This window comes from Fukomys damarensis, unplaced genomic scaffold (genome assembly GCF_012274545.1).
Source record: "Fukomys damarensis isolate Sample0158 unplaced genomic scaffold, DMR_v1.0_HiC HiC_scaffold_3, whole genome shotgun sequence".
In the NCBI taxonomy this organism is placed as follows: Eukaryota; Metazoa; Chordata; class Mammalia; order Rodentia; family Bathyergidae; genus Fukomys; species Fukomys damarensis.
Window position 1 is genome coordinate 8,751,025 of NW_022900915.1, and position 22,368 is coordinate 8,773,392.

Genomic DNA, 22,368 nt, shown 5'->3' on the forward strand with positions numbered 1-22,368 from the left:
CGGGGTCGCGCCCCCGCTTTCCTGCGCTGCGTCTGGCGCGGCGACCGGGTCCCACGGCTCCCAGCAGGGAGAAGGGCGCCCACAGCCAGGTGGTGGTGCCCCAGCCAGCAGCCCGACGTCTGCGCAGCAATGCGGGCTGCCCCCCTTCCCTGCTCCTACCAGAGCGAATCACGTTGCGTTAGCGCTGGGCAGGCCCTGCCAAACAACCTGCTCCTGCACAGATGGGGAAACTGAGGCGGGGGGAGGGTCGGATGAGGAACCTTGTTTGAAGCCACATGCACTTTAAGTAGCTGAAAGAGAAAGCTCAGAAGGCCAGAGTTTCTCTTCAAGGCCAGAGAGAGAGGGAGAAGTATCACAGGCCAAAGGAGGAGAAATCGAGGAAGGCTCCTCGCAGGAAGTGGCGTTTTGTTTTTTTTTTTTTGTCTTCGAAGGTTACATTGCTCGTACTTCAAAGAATGTATTCTGTTAAACCTGACCATATCACTGTCTCCCAGTGTCCCACTAACCTCCCTGGAAAAAGAAAACTTCAAGGACTTCTCTTACACAGCCCACTTCTTGAATTAACCAGGCTCCTGGGCCCACTGGTCTTCATTGAGTTCCTGGGCCAAACTCTCCACGAGGGGCCACTCGCCTAGAAACACCCTCTTTGGAGCCCCTTTCTCACCAGCTTTGGGCCATCAGCCACTCTTTGTCCTCACCTCTCCACCATAATGGGCTCACTCAGTCCTGTACACATTTGCTTTAAAACCTGGCCTGTTGCCGTTCCGTCTTCGTTTCCATGAGGATTTGAGACTCTCTTTATTGGACTCTTAAGGCCCGTGTAAGCAGAGCCTGTTTGTCCATGGTTTTGTTGTTTGTTGATGATTTTTCAGTACTGGGAATTGAACCCAGGGCCTTTGCACTGAGGTACGTCTTTAGCCTTTTTTTGTTTTGTTTTTGTTTTTTGAGACAGGGTCTCACTATGTAGTTGAGACTGACCTGGAATTCACTGTGTAGCCCAGTCTGGTCTCGAACTCACAGCAATCCTCCTGCCTCAGCCTCCTGAGTGCTGGGATACAGGCATGCGCCACCATGCCCGGCTCCTCAGCCCTTTTTTTTCTTTTTTTTTTTTGGTACTGGGGATTGAACTCGGGTCCTTGCGCTTGCAAGGCAGGCCACCGAACTGCTGAGCTAAATCCCCAACCCTATTCCTCAGCCCTTTTTTAATTTTTTAAATTTTGAGACAGGATCTTGCTGAGTTGACCAGGCTGGGCTCAAACTTGCAATCCTCTGGCTTTGACCTCACAGAACAGCAGGATTACAGGTGGGCACCACCACACCCAGCTCCTATATCTGCTTTTGTATTTGCTGTGCCTCCAGTCCATAACAGTTGTGTAATAAACGGTGTGTTAACTGGAAAAGCTGGGAGATTTTGATCACCGCCATCACACACAGCGTGCACATGAGGAAAAAGATGGTCACGATGCACTCAGAGTGAGTGAGTGTCTGAATCAGAACCAGAACTTGGGCCTCCAGACTGCAGCCTCAAACTCTCGTGATTGTGCCCCACTGTTTGCCAAGCAGGAGGTGAGGGTTGCCTGGATGAACCCACGAAGGCGGGAAGATTTAGACCTGTTTTATTGGGCACGCCTGCCTCCTGTCCTCCTCCCACCCTGTACTCCTAAGGGCTGCCTCACCCTGCCTGGCTAGCAAGGCCTCCTTTCCAGTCACAGGAGGAAGCAGAGTCCCCAGAACACCTGCTCAGACTTGAACAGCAGAGCAAGAGCTTCCTTCTCCTCTTGTCTGAGGCTCCCAGAACCGCAGGGTGTGATTTCACTCTTTGGGCGTAAGGCCAGCACGCTTTTAAGGAACAGTACATGACAGCAGAGAGCCTACATCTAGCCTCAGAGCACTGGGCCGGCAATCAGGAGCCCTGGGTTCTGGCCCAGCCTCTACCACTTGTTCCAGGATTGGCAGCTCAGGAGGTTCAGGACTGGAGTCATGCTGTGTGGTTTTGAACCCCAGCAAGTCATTTAGTCTTACTGGTTTTCTCATCTATACAAGTGGAGATCACAGAATTACTTCATGGGAATGATATGATGACGAAGAGATAATATATGTAAAGTGCTTGGCACAGTGTCTGACCTCAGCGGGGGGCGGGGGCTAAGCTGTCTGGTCCTTTCCTCATCTGTAAAAATGGGGATCAAGTAAATTTCCCTTAAAGGCGCTGGCCAGCACTTACACACTGCCGGTTTACCTTGGATTCCAATACATTTTGATGTGACTCCTGTTATGAACTAGCATCAGGCTGTTGTTTTACTTTTAAAAATTATTTTACTTATTAACCTTTCTGGGCCAGGGATTTAGCCCAGTGGTTCTGCTACCCGCCTCACAAGCACAAGGTCCCAAGTTCAATTCCCGCTACCAAAAAAAAAATTAAAACTACTTAACTTTTCTGAGTCTTGGTTTCCTCATCTCTAAAATGGTGATCTCAGCGGTGCTGCTCCACATAGGGATCTTGTGAGGGCTGAATGAAACATTGCATGTAAAACACATTGTTTCTCTCTGTACCTGGCAGGTAGGAAGTGCCCGTCACCACTGTCATCATCACTACCACTATCAGCACTAGCACCAAGCACTTGAACTCTCCCAAGGTCTGGACACCAGAGTCAGAGTCCTGTGGGACACTTCCCAGAGGTGCCCTTACTCGGCTTGGCTCATCACTGGGCTTGTGCCCCTTGTAGCCCTAGGCCAAAATCGGAGGATACTCATCACTAGCTTTGGCCTTGTAGACCTGTGGGACCATTCGATGCCTTGCCAGGAAGACCTCGAAGGTCCTTGCCCAGAGGCTTTTTTGCTTTGTTTTGTCTCTAGCACTCCAGAGTTGATAGAAAAGCCACAGATTGTTCAGCCTCTGGGACTTTCTCACTAATCTCTGTGCTCAGAACAGGCTTCTGGCTGACAAGAAAGGTGAGAAGGTGCCTCCCCCGAGCGATCAGCTCCCTTTCTAAAAGCATCTTGTCTCAGGAGCTCCTGTTTCACAGGCCATCCAGTCTCAGCCACACCACCTCTCTACTCCACAAAAGAATCCGGGATTCTCCATTGAGATCAGAAACCCTCAAGAAACCTCAGGTGTTGGATACTCTTGTGCCACATGTCTGCCCTCTCTGACTGTTCTCCCAGGGCTGTGAAAGAGAGAGGCTGCAGGAAGCTCTGCAGAACCCCCTGGCCCAGATGTGCTGGCATTTTATAGGTCTCAGCCAAAACAGCGCAGCTTTTCTGTACTGAGCATGTGCCAGACACCTGAGCTTGTATCATCTCTAATCCTCCCAACATCCCTCAGTAGCATGAATCATAATGCCCATTTCATGACTGAAGAAAGAAAAGATTAAAAGGGGTTAATGTGATTAGCTCCAGACCAAACAGCTAGAGACGTAGCTGAGATCTGAAGCCAGGTTGGTGCCCAGTCCAAGCCGTAGACCCTTGAAAAGGAAGAGACACACTTCCCAGTAGGTAACCACCCCTGGGAAACCGGAATGGTGGCACATTTCTGTTTTGTGATTTCCCAGCGAAGGGCAATAATAATGCCAAACTCAAACTTCATGTGGCTCCCCTTCTAACTCCTCTGCCTATTTATTGGTCTTGCCACCCCTGAGAGTAGTGAAAGCGAGCCCCGCGCATACCCCGCGACACAGGGATGGCTACTGTAAAATGAACCTAGAGTATTTGACTTGACTATTTCAGTCTCTACTGACAAATGCTCCAAAGTGAATACATCAACATGTTCTTCCATCTGATATAGGAGAATGCTTTATTCAGACACTACAAGGGCCAGGGATTTAGCTCAGTGGTTCCAGCACCTACTTCGCAAACGCAAGGACCTGAGTTCGATCCCTGGTACCAAAAAAAAAAAAAGCAGATACTAAAGCTGTAGTTCTCAAGCTCTGCTGAGCATGACAGTTACTGGGGCTTCTGTAGGCCTGGGGTGCCCCTGATTTAATAGGCTCCCTGGAATGACTCTACTGTAGGAGACTGCCCATTATCCAACAGATGTTTAACGAGCGCTTGCTATGGTATGTGCCACATTGCAAGGTGCTGTGAATAAATCAGGAAATACCACAGCCAGCATCACTACCCATAATTCTATTGGACATAGCTGCTTAGTAAACTGGGGTTGGAAGACATGAGGAAAGACATGAATCTTGATTATCACTGAGGTTTCCTGCCAGATACCCACAACTCTGAAATTCTGCGACCCAAACCAGGGGGCTAAATGCCGGTCTCTTTCCAGCTTCCGTCCAAGAGTCAGGAACTTAGGCCAAGAGGAATTAAAAGGGCACTTGCTTAGTATTGTTCATTCTGGAAGCCAACTCTACCCTCCATAGAGTGACAGGATTTCAGAGCTGCAGAGGGGCAGTAGAAAGCATGCTATCCCCTGGCTTCGTTGTATAGGTAGAGTAATGTGGCCTAGGCCTTCAGAGCCAGGACTCGAGGCCAGGGCTCCAGACTGTGTGTGGTAGTGTTCAGATTGCTTCCATCCATAGGACAAATGTCTCCTCGGGGCTGGTCCTTTGAAAACACATCATCTAGATGGCGTCATTGGAGAGTCTCAAAGTTGGGACTCAGTGGGGAGGAGGTGGACCAACACTTGAAAGCCCATCCATCATAACCAAGGCATTTCTTTGTGTTCAGCGCAACCCTCTTCTTCCTATCAGTCCAATCTGAGCTTACCAGTACATTTGGAGGAAACATTAAGCAGATCACTTTCTCTTTCATTTGCTCAAAATGGTTAAAGGTCTCTCAAGTCAACAAGTGAGGTAAACCAAGCAGTTCTAGAGTCAGATCTTACTATTTCTCCATTCACCCTCTTCAGCCCCAGGATTAATCACACAAAGTATGAACGTAAAGAAGCTGAAGTCGGGCCGGGCGTGGTGGCGCATGCCTGTAATCCCAGCACTCGGGAAGCTGAGGCAGGAGGATCCCTGTGAGTTTGAGATCAGCCTGGGCTACATAGTGAGTTGCAGGTCAGTCTCAACTACATAGTGAGACTCTGTCTCAAAAAACCAAAACAAGAAAAAAGAAAAAAAGAAGCTGAAGTTGGGTAGAGAAGAAATGCATGTTTTTCTTATCTGTTTTCTGGAAAAAAAAAATCCTAGACAGGACTCTTCTTGTGCCCACTTAGTAGATGCAGAAAAGAGAGGCCCAGAGATGTGACTACTTTTATTTTCCTTTACAAAGATACAAACTCAACCAGATTATTAGTCAATGTATATATATGTGATACTTGATATACATTTATACCAGAATAGCAACATTTGAGGGCCAGGGAATTTAGCTCAGTGGTGCCACCACCTGCCTCACAAGTGGAAGGTACTGAGTTCGATCCCAGGTACCCCCCACAAAAAAAATCTAAAAAGAATAGCAACATTTAAAAAGACAACCACTTGCCATTAAAAGGACAACATAGTTTACTCAAGACCAAATTTTGTATAATCATCAAATAAAACAGGCAGATGAAAAGAATTCCTGAATAAACTGTCATTTAGTGGTTTTGGGATCTTGGGAGAAATCACTGCATGGAGAAAATTACCCTATAGGTCCTATTTGCCCTAGAGTTTTGTGTGGATCAAGTTCCTTTTGCACAACACTATGAACTTTACATTCATTATTCCAAGGCATCAATAATGCTCCTTTGGGGAATTTATCTTAAGTGTCTGATTCAAAAGAAGGGAAAATTACAGCATGATGTTTATACATACTTGGATTCAAGAAACATTTTTTATTCTTCTGGGTACCAGACAGCATGCTACAGGTCTACAAATGATGACCACCGTGCAATCTTCCCTGTCCTATGACTCACAGTTCTGGTCTCCACCATGTGAGGGGAGAGCAGAGTCACCACACATTTGGTGAGCGGTAGTAAGTTCTTCAGTGGAGAAAGCTGGGGAACTGGAGTCTGGAGGGGTTCAGGGACCAGTTTGGACAAATCTCTTCTCTGGGCCACAGATTCTGAACTCTGCACATTGGTGGCCTTGAACTGGACCAGTGACCCCATCCCTGCTGCAGATGGGCATCTCCTCAGGGTGACTGCAAAGCACTCTGGTTCCCTTTCCCATTCTCTGGAGAAGTCATCTGGGCCGTGCATAGTTTGGCAGCAGAGGCGGCTGGATTGGGATGCTGAGAGAGGAGAAACCAGGTCAGTAGGCCACCCTAGGCATGTTTCATGTGGGGAAGAATTTCCTCATCTCCTAGAGCAGCCAGGAGGGCTGCAGAGGAAGGGCATGACCTCGTGGGCATATACAACATCGTGGACACAGTGTCACAAACAAGCAGGATATTGTGGGCACAGATCAAGGATGCAACAGGGCATCATGGGGACAGCCCTGCTGTCTTCATCTTCCCCAAGAATTGTGGAAGACATCTAGGAAAAATCAAGTTGTGGGCTGGGGGTGTAGGGCAGTGATAGAGCACTTACCTCACAAAACCCTGTATTCAATCCGTAACCCCACACTTACACACAATTGAGAGGGAATATTCTACACCCTGTCTGTTCTTTATTATTTCATATCTAATTATAAAATATTGTTAATTACACAAGAGTCATGTAATGATTTTACCCTTATAGAAAGTGACCATTCCCCTGCCAGAGGTGCCCACTGTTGGCGTGAACAGCCTCCCAAGCATTTTGCTTTGATTTGTACTCAACTTATATTTGTAGAGAAACTCAAAGTTTTGTTTTTACAGCAACAATCTTACTGAAATTTCTATTTTGAAATTCCCTTGTTAATGTGTCTTGGAAGTTTATCCACATTAGTACATACAGGTCCACCTTATTCCTTCATTTAATTACAATTAAATTTGTTTTTAACAGGTGCATAAAACAATAAAAATTGTACATATTAGTGAAGTACCAACCTTGATGTGTGTACATATGATCTATGTTCTTATATATCATTTCTCAGTGGTGACAATATTCAAAAATTCCTTTAGTTTTTATACCCTGCTCCCTTAAATAATTGCATGTTTTTCCCCCAGGCAAGTGTGCCTTGGATTTGCTTAGTAGCTGTAGGCTCATCAGGATTCTAGGCTTATGTTCTCCAGATAGCTCTGTGGTCCTGAAGAATATACAAAGTTTATTATGAAATAATGACAATACATGAGTTATTTTATTTATTCCATCAATAAAAACCTATGGAATGCTTACTTTGAGCCTTCATCTTTTATTATACAGTCAAGCCAGGTCTCTATGTATGAGTTCAGTGAATAATGTTAATCATATTGTTACATTGTTTAAATTCATTCCTCATTCCTTCATGAGCACTCTACTTTGTTCCAGGCACATTGCTAAGCTTCAGGGAACTGTATTAACTGTGATTCCTTTGGTTGTAATGAATAGAAACCTGTACCCAAACTTGATTTAACAGCTAATACATTGACTTGCACAATAAACACATTAAAGGAGGCAGCGTGTTCAGGAAGGTGTGGATGTTTGCAGTCAGCTTGGCTTTCCTCTCTGTTGGCTTCATCTAGAGGCACGTGATGGCAAGATGCTAGATATAAGCCTAATTCCCTTAGCAAGTTCAGCAGAAGGAACCTCAAAGTTCTCCAGCAAATGTCTTGGGTTCACTCTGCAACCATTTGGTGAAAATACCCATGGCTTGCCAATCCCTGCTCTCATTGGCTAGTACTGGGTTACGTGCCTGCCAGGATTACATCTCCAAATCCAGGACTACAGCCCCAAACTAAGGTTTCTCAAGAAGGGACCATTCATTTGGATGCAAAAAATTATATCTCACTTTGACTAATTTCTAATTGAAATTTAACATTTCCTTCTATTATAAATGCAATTAACAAGTCATAACAGTATTAAAAGAAGTATCTATAACTTTGGGCAGTGGTAGAGTGTGTGCTTAGCACAAGCAAGGCCCTGAGTTTGATCCTCAGCACCGAAAAGGGGAAGGAGAAGGAGGAGGAAGAGGAAGATGAGGAAGAGGCTAATTTAATGGTACATTTGTCATCAATAGGTATCACAGCCAGACATGGTGGCACACTCCTGTAATCCCAGCACTCGGGAGGCTGAGGCAGGAGGATCGCTGTGAGTTCGAGACCAGCCTGGGCTACATAGTGAGTTCCAGGTCAGTCTCAACTACATAGTGAGACCCTGTCTCAAAAAACTAAAACACCAAAAAAAAAAAAAAATCACAACTGTCACAGATATCTCAAAATATCATTAATCTTCATTGTCTTCATCATTACTTTGAAATTATAATAGAATTGGACCAAGTAGATCTTGTCATTAAATATTAATAAAGAAATACATATTTTTCTATATTGCAAGTTTGTTTTTCTAATAAAATCTGCTATTTTAATCTAACCACCTTCCTTCAGATTCCGTGCAGACTATATTACACATTTGGAAGCATCCATCTGAGGAGGCACATGGTTCATGGGCTTTCACAGACTGCCAGATGGGTCCATGGCACAAAAAAGGGCTTCAGTGTAACATGGAGAGGGGCAGCTCTGCCAGAGGGAAGGACAGGTGCCTTTGCCAGAAGGAAAGGAAGGGGTGTTGAAGGAATAGAAACCTCAGATGTCCGCACCTACATACTGAAGCCTTCCCAGCTGGCTCACCAGCTTCTGTAGGAGCTGTGGTGTGACCTCTTCATTTTATGGGTGAGATACAACTAGGACCAAAGAGGAGCGAGTACTTATGAGAAGTCACTCAGCAAGCAGCAGTACCATGACCAGACCAAAGCTCCTGACTCTGTGTGTGGTTGTTTCACTCCAGACTCCTCTGGGTGAGTGAGGAAGATGTGATGACTGAGACCCCATACTGCAAAACTACACATGGCAGGGAAAATTTATAGCATTAAATACCTATGCTAAAAAAAGAAGACAGATCTCAAATTGATCATCTAACCCTGTACTGTAAGACTCTGGAAAAAGAAAAGCAAACTAACCTAAAGCAAGAAAAGGAAAGAAATAATACAAATTTGAGTAGACATTCATAAAATGGAGAATAGAATAACAATAAAGAAAAGATTAATGTTCCGATTTTTATCCAGATGTTCCCTGTAAATCCTCATGTACTCATAGGCGGAACTTTCTGGAAGGTGACTGGAGTATAGAGGCACTATAGCTGACCTGCTGTTAGGAGGTAGGGTCTGGCTGAAAAGGTGGGTCATGGGGAATGTAACCTGAAAGGGTATCTCTCTCTTCCTGGCTTCTCCCTTCATTCTTTATTTCTTAGCTGCCAAGATGCAGGGAACTTTCCTCTTCCCAGACATTTCTTCATGTGGCTTTTGTCTGGAGCTGACTGACAATGCAAGGACTGAAACTTTTAAAACATGAGTCACAATACGCCTCTCACCCTTTAAATTGTAGGTGACAGGTACTGTGTCCCAGTGATGAGAAAGTGATTAAGAAAGAATTTTAGCACCAGAGAAGTGAGATTGTTGCTGTGATTATACTTGACCATGTGGTTTAAAATCCTTTGGAGCTAGTTCTCAGGAGGAGTTTTCGAAGGTTGTTGGCTGGAGAAACAGCCCTAGAATGAAGTAAGCTAGGCTTTATGGGACATTCTAGTTAGTGCGCAGACCAGAATACAGAAAGAAAAAAAGAAAGAAAGAAAGGAAGGAAGGAAGGAAGGAAGGAAGGAAGGAAGGAAGGAAGGAAGAAAAATGTGGCTCAAGAGGTTTTAGGTGGAAACAAGGACTGCATTGGCAGCTGGACTTCAGGCTGTGTGTGTTATGCTCTGGCATAAAAATTGTCTACATTTTGCCCATGTCTTGGGGCTTTGGAAGAGACTGAGGTTAAGCGAACAGCCTAAATTTCAAGGCAACCTAATGTTCAGACTGTAGCATGGATACTGTTTGTGGGTTTTAATCAAGTCTATACTGAAAATCAGGAGCAAAAAGCCCTCTTCAGAAGTTTTCAGTTTCCTCAGAAAGGTAGGGCTAGCATAGTTGGAGCAGAGGAGAGCTTGGTTGCTAAAAGGATTAACATTAAAAAGAATCCAAGTAGGGCCAGGGGTTTGGCTCAGTGGTTCCACAGCCTGCCTTGCAAGCACAAGGGCCTGTGTTCAACCCCCAATATCAAAAAAAAAAAAAAAAGAATCCAGGTAAAAACATAAAATAAAAAGAATCCAAGTACTTTACAACAGAACAATAGGAAAGATACCTTGAGGGTATGTGAAAAACAAGCAAGGCCCCATCCTTCACAGGCTCAAAATTGCAAAAGTAAAAGACTTTCTTTGAGGAAAGAGCCCCAGGGCACCATGCACCAGAAGAGATACCTAGGGAATTGATTCTCCAGGATTCTGTTCACTGTACTCAGTCATACAGGCAACTGGAGACCTCTGCAGCCATGATACAAGAGAGCCTAATTATTGCTTGAGCTGGCAGTATGCCTTGCCATCATCCACGTGGTGCTGGTTTTACAGGTATTCAGAAGGCTTCTGCCTAGATTGCAGAGGAAAGCCTGGGAGGCCTGGCAATGTGCCCACAACAGGTTAATGCACAGAGCTGTAAGAGTGAAGCTGAAAGTATAGTGGAGACCTCAGAAAATTGGAGAAGCCAGGAACATAAAATGTCTGAGGAAAGCTGCAAGTAATGAGCAAAGCCAGCCCAAGGAAAAAGCTATGAGGGCTACAACCACCAGCAATGCCGTAGGGGCAGGGCTGCCTAAACCATTTGGAGTTAGTATCTAGCCACAACTTGCTGGACATGGAACTAGAAAATTTGATGTTTTCCCTGCTGGGTTTTGGTCTTGCTTTGGTCCCATTAGTTTCTATCCCATATCCCTTCCTTTTGGAATGGGGATGTTTGTCCTGTTTTGGATGTGTCCCTATCTAACTTCCATTTTGATTTTTAATAGAGGTTCACAGCTAAGAGTTTGCTTTAAGGCTCAGAGGAGACTTCAAACTTCGACTCTATAGTAGTGCTAGAACTCTCAGAACTTTGGCAACTCTTAGAGATGAACTACATGCATTCTTCAGAAGAGATGTTCATGAGTCTTTTGGGGGTAGGATGGTGGAATGTTAGTTTCTTTTTTCTTTTTTTTTTTTTGTATGGGGGATCAAACTTGGGTCCTTGCACTTACAAGGCAGCCAGCAGAACCACTGAGCTAAATCCCCTGCCCAATGTTGCAGTTTCTATCTAAATGTTCCCCCAGAGCCTCATATGCTATAGGCGGGGCTTTTGGAAGGTAGTTGGATTATGGGGTGGGTTCTGGTTGGAAAACATGAGTCACTGGACTTGTAACCTGAAGTTATCTCCCTTCCTGGATCCTGCCTTCATTTTCTTCTTCCTGGCCAGCATTAGGTGAGCAGCTTTTCCCCTACCATGCCCCTCTGCCATGCTGTCCTGCCTCAGAGCTAGCTGTGGACTGAAACATGATCCAAAGTAAACCTCTCCTCCTTTAAGTTGTGGGTGTCTTGTGTGAGTGACTAAGACAACCAACAAAATTAACAGAAGTTTAATTAGATTGAGCAATGAAAAAAGACAGACTTATAAGATAAGGAAACAAGAGAGGAGACATTTATTACCAAACTTACTGAAATAAGGTGGTTTATATTAATAAATAAGAAAAGTCAGGTAAAATGTTTAGAGTCCCACAAAAGCACAAATTACTGAAACTGACTCAAGAAGAAATAGGACCTCTGAATAGACCCAAACCAAGAGCTTGAGTTAGTAATCAATCAAAAAACTACCCACAAAGAAAAGCCCAGACCTGATAGATTCATTGGTGAATTCTATTAAATCATTTATATATAAGGATTTAATCAGAGAATCAAACACTGTTATAGAAAAGTGTGTATAAAGATTTCTCTGGCTTCCAAAAAGATTGTAATCATCATGAACAATAAAGACAATGGGTGCTTCAGTCACTGAGCCACCACTGAGGACTCAGCTGCCTCCTCTGGCCTCGTTTCTGCTTTTCCATGCCCCCCACCTTCTGCAGGCCATTTCCACCGAGGAAAAGGAATCCTTTCTGCCCTTTGCCAATGCAAGTAAGGATGATGACCTGGCTTCCTGCTGGCACTGAGGATTATATCCATACAAGAATTTAGCAGAGAAGTGACAAGTCCCTAGTACTGTCCTAGGGATTGCTGCCATTTATGATGAAAAGAAACTATCGAAGGCATTTAAGGAGACATTTGCCTGCAATGGTACTAAAATCAAGCATCCAGAAAATGGAGATGTAATCCAGCCCTACGGTGACCAGCTCAAGAACAGAATGGGTCAGGGATTTAGCTCAGTGTTTCCGCTGCCTGCCTTGCAAGCACAAGGACCTGAGTTCAATCACCGGTACCAAAGAAAAAAAAAAAAAGAGAGAGAGAGAACACAGCCAGTTACTGGTAGAGATTGGACTGGCTAAGGATGCTTAGCTGAAGGTTCATGGGTTTTAAGTGCTTGTGGCTCATTGAAGCCTAAGTAAGTTTTTCCTTGCAGTGACTAGGATGCCCCTCTGTCCCGTGTCACAAGTTTAAAAACCTCACAGCTTGTACAACGTAAAAGAAAAAATAAAGACAATGCAGATACATCAAATTAAACTTAAGCTTGGTAATTTAGCGGGGACCATTTTGAAAAAATATGCAAAGGCAGTTCATAAGAATTTTTCATTTCATACAACCAGATCAGTAATACTTATCTACCCTATGCCCCTGTGGCAATAATTGTGAGGACCATTTAAGACAAAGGGTAGGAAGGAGAGTATTTGAGACCTTAGTAGTGTAATTACTACTGGGATTCTTCACGGTGCACAGAACCTGAATTTACTCATGAACTCCACTTTATTTCCAGCACTGAATTATCTCCTGCCTCGTGGCTTTTGCCCTTGCTTCCCTTGACCTAGACCCCTGTACCCTGGACTACCCTTAGAGCCTGGGCTCCTTCTTCATGCCTTAGCTCAAATCTCATCTGCTCCCACGAGTCCTTCCCAAGTACCTGAATTAAACCGAATCTCTGAGGTTATCTTGCTAGTTTAATTGTAAGGTAAGCAAGGCAGGAGAAGCAGTTGCCATGTGTTGTTGGCCAGAGTATTTCGCCGAGCACAGGACAGTTCCTGCTGCATGGAAGATGCTATTAAATAAAGGCTCATCCACATCTCCAGGAAGCAGGCAGCCAGCCCCATCGCGCAGGCAGGGAAGCTGGAGTCCTGGGAGGGGCGAGGGCTGAACCGAGTTCCTGGGGCAGGTGCGGTGATCACACCGTTTAGAGTCCAAACTGGAAAGCTTTTGCTCCGGATAAAGGGGAGACTGGACAGGACACGGAACAGTAGAGTATAATCGGGAACTGCAGGCAAGGAGAAATGGTTATACTCAGAGCGGGCACTAATTAAGCACGGGCAAGTCTGAACCATTCTTGCCACGACATCCCAAGTTCAGTGAAAAGTCAAGTTCAGCAAATTGCTTTTCCCGTGTGCCCTAACCCTCGGAGGATGCTCTCCTGCTCGGCTCGGAAGTGGCTGAACATCACGACGCTTTGCTGACTGTATTGTTGCTCAGAAGTCCCGAAGAGGCTCTCCAAAGCAGGAGCCAAGGTTTTCTCTGCCAACACAGATGCAACAATAGTGTGAACAGAATTAAACATGGATCTCCTTTATAAAGAGAAAGGAGGCGGTGAAAAAGTCTTAATACACTACTTAAAAAGGGCTCATGAGATCACTGCTATGCAGATGCCCATTTACCTCAATAGAGAGCCTTTATTAGAGTCACCTTTCTAGTGGGACGAAACACCTGACACTGAAGATTTAAAGGGAGAGAGCCGAATTTGGCTGATGGTTTCAGTCTATGGCTGCTTGGCTCCAAGGCAGAAATACTACAGTGGAATTGTGCGGCACAATAAAATTGCTCGAGAAGCAGTGACTAGAAGAGTAAGAGAAGAAGGGGCCAGGGGCCAGATACAGCCCCCAGGTCACGCCCCTATGACCCACCCAGACACATTTAAAAGTGTGCTTTACTAATCCTGCAGGTGTCATTTAGGCCAGTCAACTTGACGATTGAGATAAACTAAGGCAGAGCCCAGCAGTGTTTCTGACCAGCGACATTGACGGGGATTCCTGTTCTTAGGAATTCACCCCAAAAAAGGAGTAAAAGGAAGAGAAAAGCTAGGCAGGTTAAGCATTCGTTACGTTCAAACGGGCACGGGACTGCTTTTGGATGGAGCCCAGAGCCAGGCGGGCTGCACAGCAAGCTGTTTTCGTCCCTCTTGGAAGGGCTGCTCCTCTGAGCACCAAGGTGGGGTCCGTTCCCTCCCCTCAGTCCTGGACTGGCTTGTGACTTGCTTTGACCAAGAGGAGTCCAACCACCATGGAGAGGAGTCCAGCTAACCTGCTGGGGAAAGTATGTGGACAGAGAGGAGGAAGGCCTGGAAGATGAGAAGCCACACAGGAGCAGGGGGCCTGCTTCTAGGTGAACCCATCTTGGGGCCACCAACTATGGGGCAGCTAACCAGCCATTAACACGGGGAGGAGGCGGAAGTGAGCCAGCTCCGCCCAGCCCCGCCCAAACTGCCAAGACAGGAGCAGGTAAGTGGTGGTCGTAACTTTTAAACTAATATGTTAATGGGCAGTTTGTTAGACAGCAATAGATAACTCGCTCGCGGAATTTGGGAAAGTTATTAAAATAATCTGAGCTTCAGTTGCTTCAATTGTAAAATGGGATAATGTTAGTACTTACCGTATAGGATTGTGATGATGTCCAAGACTACATAGTAGAGATTTAATGGTGTGTGGATTATATTAGATGTAGTTGGCCTCCATATCTATAGGTTCAGTATCCACAGACTCAAGCCACCTTGTAACTGACCAGCCAAGGATTGAAAATATTCATTGAAAAGTTATATATGCCTGTGTGTAGTGACACAAGCCTGTAATCCCAGCACTTGGGAGGCTGAGGCAGGAGGATTGCTGTGATTTTGAGGCCAGCCTGGGCTACAAAGTGAATTCAAAGCCAATCTGAACTACATAGCAAGACCCTATCTCAAAAGACAAACCACTTATATCTGTACTGAATATACAGACTTTTTCTTGTCTTTGTGCCTTTCACGATATGGTATAAGATCTATTTATGTAGCATTTACATTGTATTCTAGATGTGACTTAAAGATACAGGAGGAAGTGGCCAGGTTACATGCAAAGAGTATGCTATTTTATAAGAGGAATTTGAGAATCCTTGAGTTCTAGTGTCCTCGGGATATCCTGGAATCAATGCCCCGAGGATACTGAGGAATGGCTGTCAGCAATTAATGAAGTAATTTTCTGCACGCACTCAGTTTCATGTTACTGATGGATTTACTGAGTAGAATCATAGGCAACCATTGGAAATCACACATTGGACTGGGGATATAGCTCAGGGTAGAGTCATGACTAGATCCAATCCATGGGTTCAATGCTCAGTAACTACAAAAGAAAAAAGAAAAGAAATCACAAGCACAAGTCTCATGAAGCAACTTAATTTATTGAATAATTCAAAGTAAAAATTAAATAATAAAAATTTTAAGGAATGGACATCATAACAACCACTCTGATTCCGACAATATAAAGAAGTCTAGGTAAATGCTGGAAAGCAGTACAGAGAAATGAAAACCGTTAGTTTATTTGAATGGTGGGTTTTATACACAACTCCACTCTTCTTAGGATTTCTTTAATGTTTTTGCTAACTCCTTAATAATGAATCACTTTTTTTTTTAAAGTACTGGGGATAGAACTTGGGACTTTGCACTTGTGAGGCAGGTGGAGGAACCACTGAGCTAAATCTCCAGCCCTATAATTAATCATCTTAATTAATCCCCAAATGGGATATAATTTTTTTTAAAAAAACATGGAGAGGTGTAAACAGTGCATTTGAGCTTGGATTTTAGAGAAAACATTCTCTATAAAAATCTTCTTTAATTTGATCCTCATAAAAATAATTTTAGCATAATTATTGAATAGAAAACTGATCATTGTATAATTTGTCCAGTGCCATTATGGGCCCAGCAGGGGATGAAGTGTTTCCATTCCTTCAGTTATTCAATAAATAGAAAAATTCAGAGCTCGAGGAGTGGGCTTCTCACACATTTGAGCTGCTTCACAGCAATTTAATGACGGTAGGGCTCTTATTCCCATTTCACAGATGAGAAAACTGAGAGTTGAGGTTAAACTGCTCACCAAGTCAGTGAACTTGGAAGCAACACAGTCGAGATTAAAGCCCAAGGCACTCGAGTCTCTTTTCTCGTCATCCCTCACCGATTTACCTACAGCAGCACACACTGCTCCAAATGTTCCTGATTTAAATAAATAAACAAGAAATGGTCAAATCAACTTGTGAGCACTGAGACAGGATGGTGTCGCATACAGCAGTGCAGAGTTAGGAAACCTGCACTTGGCATCTAATTCGCTACACAGCTGTTCCCGCTGGGCCTAGAGGTACCCTCTGCAGCTCATGGAGCAGGTGAACAGACGTTCCAAGAACCCTGGAGAATAACTAACTCAAACCATAATCCCCTGGACCTTGATTTGAACTGATTGTATCTAGTACCTTAATCCTGAAGTTGTGCTTAAAATATGCCAATGGCATTCAGATTCTTTTCAGAGTACTATTTGGACTTACAGTTCCAGGACTTGGAGTTTTTGTTTTTGAGACAGGGTCTCACTACGTAGCTGGCCTTGAACTCAATATGTAGCCCACGGTGGTAGTGCTTGCCTAGCATGAACGACACCTTGAATTCAATCCCCAGCGTCACACACACACACACACACACACACACACACGAAGATTAAGTAAAGAAGAGTTTGCGTGTGGGGGATATGTATGTATGTATGTCCTGGCCTGGCCTTAAAGTCATAGTGATCCTCCTGCCTCGGCCCCCTGTTTGCTGGGATTACTGCTGTGCGCCACCACGCCTGGTTCGTTCCACTTTTGTGTGACTCTCAGTTTCAAAGACAGTAGCATCCTAACTCTCACTAGTCACCTGGACTGAGTGAAGTAACTCATGGAAAGAACTGAGTGCTCAATAAATACGCATATGTTAAATGAAAACCTTCCTAATGAAACATCAGTAAAATCACATGATTAGCATGCATCCATCTGTTTTGATGTTTTCCAATCACTTAGAAATTCACTGATAAGTAGATTTCCTTAAATATGCAAGTTGCCAAAAGGGAAGGGAGCAGGCTGTTGCCCTCCTTCTATGAGTTCTTCAGGCAGGAACAAGGTCTCTGTGGCTCCCAGGTGCCCCCAAGTCTGCACGGGGTCTGATTCCAAGCAAGTGCTCAGTGAGTGAGCGATGACTGAATCACCACGCCCCCATCTTTGTGATGCCAGAGGCGAGAACCAGAGTGGACGTTTTCCTCCACACCCCAACCTCTCCCGCGAACCGCTGTTGCGGTCATGGGGAGTCCTCTTCCATGCTCCCTCCGTATTCAGGCTTACTTCTAACAGGGCACTACCACCCGGAGACAAAACATTTTCTCTTTTAAGTATCCATTCCTGCCCATGAGATGTGAGAAAGTCAAGACCAGGGTGGATCCTAATTATCTTAGGTCCATCTGATCTCAGAAAATGACACAGACTAAGTGATCCATAAATATTTGTTAACTTGAACCAAAAAACAGGGCTTGGCAACTTCTAACAGCAGAACAGATTATACCTACTTTATATGAATAGCTAATAAGCAAAATGGAAACATGCTCTATGGCTTTTGTCATTAAAGAAATATATCTTAAAATCAAGCGAGGTGTGGTGGCACATGCCTATAATCCCAGTACTTGGGAGGCTGAGACAGGAGAATCAGTTAGTTTGCGCCCTCCCTGGGCTACATAGTGAATTCAAGGACAGCCTGAACTACATAGGAAGACCCTGTCTCAAAAGGCAAAAAACAAAAAAACAAAATCATATTTTAATACCACTACATACTCCCTATGGTGACTGAAAGTTTAAAACTCAAGATACCAAATGTTTGTGATACTGTAGAACAACCGAACTCTTGTACAATATTGGCAGAAATGCTAAATGTTGTAAACGTTTTGGAAAATAGTTTGGCAGTTTCTAATAAAATTAAACACATTTTCATATATTTTCTATATGCACAAGAGAAATGAAAGAAAAAAAATGTCCCCACAAACATATATTATGTGAATTTTCATAATAGCTCTGTTAACAATAGCCGAAAAGCTGGAAACTGTTCCTTCAACTGGTGAAGGGTGAATGAATAAACACTTGTGGTATGTCCATTCAAAGCATACTATTGAGCAATATAAAGGAACATACTACACACACCAAAGCATAGATGAATTTCAAATACATTTCATTAAGTGAAATATACCAGACTTAAAGGAAGACATAATACATTATTCTGTCTAAACACAATTTTAGAAAAGGTAAAATTATAGTGACAGAAAATAAAGAGCAGATTTGGAGAGAGCAGACTGATTAGAAAGGAGTAAAAAGTACCCCTCTGGCCTGATATAAATGTCTACAAGTATATTATGCAATAGTTCTGTGACTGTACATACTTATCAAACTCCACTACAATAACAGGGACATTTTATTGTAGGCAAAATATACATCAATAAAAGTGATTTTAAAACTACGTATTTATTTACTGCTTTATCTTGGTTTTTTAAATATAAATAACTTTTTGATGCAGTGAGTTTTCTGTCCCAGGAGAATTCCGAAGACAGGGTATCTAGTAAGCATGTAGTAGAGGGGATACCCCAGTTGGGAACAAACCAGAAGAAATGGCTTTTAGAATATTTGGGGTCGCTGGGCATTGTGGGGCACACCTGTAATCCCAGCACTCAGGAGGCTGAGGCATCAGTATCACCACAGATCAAGGCCAGCCTGGGCTACACAGTGAGTTCAAGGCTCGCCTGAATTGCACGCTGAGACCGTGTCTCAAACAAACAAAAAAAGAGAATATTTGGGGTTATGGAACTTAGGCCTGAAACCAGTGCTATGCATAGTAGAAAGAACAACATTCCAGGAGTTGAGCACCAGCCCAGGCTTGATTCTGGGCAAGAGAGTTGAGCTTCAGCTGGTTTGAGCTGGATTATTATGTCCTCTTACCTCAAAGAGAACTACCAAGGCCAGAACTAGGTATTAAGTTGGTGTACGTTGACCCTTCAGTGCCAAAAGAGGAGCTCAGTGAGGTCTGAAGGAGCTAGAGAGACTCCACACTTAGCTCTGTTTCCCTTGGCTCAGCTGTGGGCCAGGTGCCTCCGCCTCTCCCCAGGATAATCAAATCAGCTTTCTCACTGGTTCTCTGAGGCTGCTCTAACCACCTTGGGTCCAGAGCATTTCAGTGGCCACCCAAGATTCGGGTCTGACTCCAAATTTCTCATGCCCAAAAATTCTTCTGTGATGCTGGGCGTGGTGATGCACACCTGTAACCCCATCGCTAGGAGGCTGAGGCAGGATGATCACTATGAGTTTGAGGTCAGCCTCGTCTACATAATGAGTTAAAGGTACAGGGAGACCCTGTCTCAAAACACACACAAAAATCCTTCTGTGAGGTCTCACTGCCCCAGATTAAAGTCCAAATTCCTGAACATGGCTTCGGGGACCCTTTGTGACATACCATGGGTTGGAAGACCAGCTAGGAAGGTGTTGCAATATCTCCATGGGCCAGAGTGGGAGAAGGTGCAAGAAAGATTGGAATGGAGAGGTGTTTACAATGCAAAAGCTCCCTAGGTTCAGCCCTGGCTGTATGTCCTGAGCCTCAGTTTCCTAGAGTTAGGGACTCCCCGGGGGCCCTTCAGTTCCAGGGTTGTGGTTTCATGCTTCTCAGTATGTTTGCCTCTGTCTGTCTCTCTGTGTCCTTATCTCTCAATAGACATCGCTAAGAAAACTGTTACCTGCAGATGTGAGTCACAGATCACAACCGGCTGAGTCTGCAGGAGGCTTCCCAGTCATCCTGGCGTGAGTCTCTGCCCAGAGGAGCCCGAGGATCATATTACTGACCTAAAGTGCAAAAGAAAGCCCGGTGATTTTTGAAACGAGAGAAGCAAAGCACTTACAGACCATGAGATGCTCCAGGACCGTGGCAGTGGTCTGGCACCCAGCAGAGAGGAGTGGGTGGGAGGAGGCACAGTCCAGACTTTCAGTCTCTCAGACGCTGTGTGTCCAAGACACCCAAGCTCTACGGGGAGGGGCGTTCCTCCTGGTCAAGCGGAAAGGTCACTCAACCTTCCATACATCGGTGGGCCGCTCACTTGGCTTCACCTGGACAGTGTTGCTGGACCTCTAGCTCAGTTTCTTTACCAGCTGCTCAGAGCCAATACGGACAGCTTAAGCTCATCTGGCATTTCACATTATTCTCAATTGCACAAGCACTATTGTTTAAAGAAAAATACAAGGCGTGAATAATCAAAAAGGGGGGAAAATCCCTCAGTCTCACCATGCAGACATAAGCTGATGTTTTCTATTTTAACACAAAATGGGATTGCAATTATACATCCCCCTCTGCATCCGATTCTTTTCTTTAACAATTGCGATCATCTTTCCAAGTTGTTAGGTTTTTATCCACATTTTTAATTAAAAATGTAGACCTTTATTTTTTTGTTGTTTTGGTTTTGGCTTTTTGAGACAGGGTCAGGGCCTCACGATGTAGTTGACACTGACCTGGAACTCACTATGTAGCCCAGGCTGGTCTCGAACTCACAGTGATCGCCCTGCCTCAGCCTCCCAAGTGCTGGGATTATAGGCGTGCGCCACCAAGCCCAGCTAGACCTTTATTTTTTATTTGAAGGGTTTTATTAGTACACATTTGCAGCACATAATGATTACATTTATCTTGGGGAGTTGGTACATGGACATAGCACATCTTAATTCTTTTTTCGTTCCCTACTCCTCCCATTCTTCCCTGCCCCTTCCAACTCTTGGTTCACTTTCCATTTGTAAAAGCTCTATTTCCTTCTTTTCTTTCAATCCTTTCTTTTCATCCTTTTTCCCTCCCCTCTCCACCCCTCCCCCAACTCTGATTCCTCTTCCCATTTGAAAAAGGTCTCCCTACTTCCTATTATCATTTATTTTGCTATTTATTTATAATTTGGGTTTCTCATATAAGAGAATCTAAGCAATATTTAAGCTTGTGTGTCTGTTTCATTTCACTTCCTATCGTAGTGTCAAAGTGCACCCGTGTACCTAGGAATGCCTCCAATTTATCCTCTTCATGGCAGAGTAGTATTCCACTGTGCACAAGTGTCACATTTTCTTTACCTGTTTGTTTGTTGATGTGTGAGTAGAGGTTGTTTCCAAGATTTAGCTATTATGAGTTGTACTGCTATAGACACGGGTCTGCACGTATCACTGTAATATGATGACTTTAACTCTTTCCGGATGACACCTAGAAGGGGAATAGCTGGTTCAAATGGACTTTCTAGGTTTGCCTTTCTGTGGAATCTCCATACTGATTTCCATACTGGTTGTACTAGTTTACATTCCCACCAATAATGCAGAATTGTGCCTTTTCCCCTGCACCCTCGCCAGCATTTGTTATTACTTGATTTCTTCATGATAGGCCATTCTTTCTGGAGCAAGCTGGGAATCTCTGTGTTGTTTTGACTTGCATTTCTCTAATGGCCGGAAATGTTAAGCATTTTTAATGCACTTTATTGGTCATTTGTACTTCCTCTTCTGAGAAGTGACTATCTCAATTGCTCATGTTTTAATTGGGTCTTTTGGGAGTCTCCAATTTTTTATTTTTTCTAGTTCTTTATATATTCTTGATATTAGTCCTCTATCTGAGGAATGGCTGGCAAAAACTTGTTTGCCCATTCTATAGGTTGTGTCTTCACTATGCTGGTTGTTTCTGTTGCTTTGCAGAAGCTTTTTAATTTGATGTGATCCCATTTGTTGATTTTTTTTTTCATTTTTGGTACCAGGGATCAAACTCAGGACCTTGTGCTTGAGAGGCAGGAGGCATCACCACTGAGCTAAATCTCCAGCCCTTGGTGATTCTTGGTATAATTTCTTGTGCCATTGGAGTTCTGTTCAGAAAGTTTTTGCCTAAACCTACGTCTTCAAGAGTTTTACCTATTTTATCTTCCAGCAGATTGTTTCTGTTTTGACATTTAGATTTTTGACCCATTTTTATACTGGTCTAGACTCAGTCTTCTGCGTGTGGACAGCCACTTTTCCTAACAGCATTTATTACAGAGGCTGTCTTTCCTCTATATGTTTTCAGCCCCTTTAGCAAAGACAGCAAAGCTGAGTATCCTGGGGTTGTTTCCATTTCCTAAGTTCTGCTCCACTGACCCACATGTTGCTTTTGTGCCAATATTTCTCCTGCGATTGGGTACTCAGATATCTGTGATTGGAGGTCCATGGGTGTTCTCCAGCTGAGGCTGGTCTCTATATGGTGATACCTCGCTTATCAGACTCATTTGTTCCAAATTCGCGCTTGA

At 44.1% G+C, this 22,368-nt stretch overlaps 1 pseudogene; it reads left to right on the forward strand.

The window, feature by feature from the left end:
- The window catches only part of LOC104864358, a 13,065-nt pseudogene extending 677 nt beyond the window's left edge, over window positions 1-12,388 (forward strand).
- Window positions 12,389-22,368: the final 9,980 nt, after the last annotated feature.